We start from the raw sequence: 1,233 nt of genomic DNA on the forward strand, positions 1-1,233 counted from the left end.
ACAGACTGGTTCAGGAATGTTTTCTGGTTATATTAATCAAGATTTTGTCTTCTTAGTGATGCTCCCGATGCTCCCGAACGGTGCAATCGAAGAACTGGAGAAAGATTTTCGCCAAGTTGCATAAAATCGACAGTTAAACACGGGAATGGAGGAATAATGTTATGGGGAACTTTTACTGGAGCAGGAGTTGGAGAACTTATTAGATGTGAGAAGTCAATCAATGCAAAGGAATACATTTCAATATTAGAAACAGGACTGTTACTAAGTATCCAGAAGCTGGGAATATCCCAGAACATAATTTTTAAACATGATAATGCTCCTGCACACACTACTAAAGTCACGAAAATGGTTTTCTGATAATTTAATTCATGTGATATTTTGGCCAGGTCAAAGCCCCGATTTAAACCCAATCGAGAATATTTGGTCCATAATATCTCGTGCATTAGCCGGAAGAATTTTTGAGAACAATGAAAAACTGTGGGAAGCTGTGAAAAGCGAATCGAATAACATCTCCTCTTGACAGTGTTTCACTTTGGTTGAGAGCATGTCTAAAAGGATTGAAATTTTAAAGAAATAAAAAGGGAATGCGATTCCATCCTAAGAATTTATTATAGTTTTTTTTTTACATGGAGGTCACCACTTATCAAGGCCCAGAGGCCACTCAGCGATAAGGGTTATTGCGTAATCAATGAAGTAGTATTGTAGTAATCATTAGTATTGGAGATTTGATTGAGTGTCTTACTTAAGGGGGCTGTTTGTCAGGAGTTTGTTTATGTTGGACTTGAAGACATCCAAGTTGCAGTCAGGTGGGAAGCAGGCAAAAGGAAGAGAGTTCCACAGGCGTGCACTTCTGAGAAAGAAGCTCTGCTCATGGAATCTACGTTTGGATTTAGGCACAGATAAAGAGTGGGGGAAATTATTGACAGTATTTTCAGCCAGACGGGTGTTTATCATGAAAGATGGGCGAGGGGGGACGAGGGATTGGAGCTCAGACGAGCACTTGCCATGGAAATAACGATAAAACAAAGACAGGCTCGCAGCGTCTATTCTGTGGGAGAGAGGTTGCAAGGAAGAGAAAAGCGTATCCCCCAGTAAGCTACGAAGTTTATTTTGTACTCTGTCAAGGCAGGATAGGCTGTTTTTAGCAGCTCCTGCCCAGATATGGCAACAGTATTCCATCCTTGGACGTACTTGGCTTTTATATAGATAGAGAATTGCATCAGTAGTGAGATA

This window comes from Euprymna scolopes, chromosome 22 (genome assembly GCF_053919585.1).
Source record: "Euprymna scolopes isolate OS-2025 chromosome 22, ASM5391958v1, whole genome shotgun sequence".
NCBI classification, from domain to species: Eukaryota; Metazoa; Mollusca; class Cephalopoda; order Sepiida; family Sepiolidae; genus Euprymna; species Euprymna scolopes.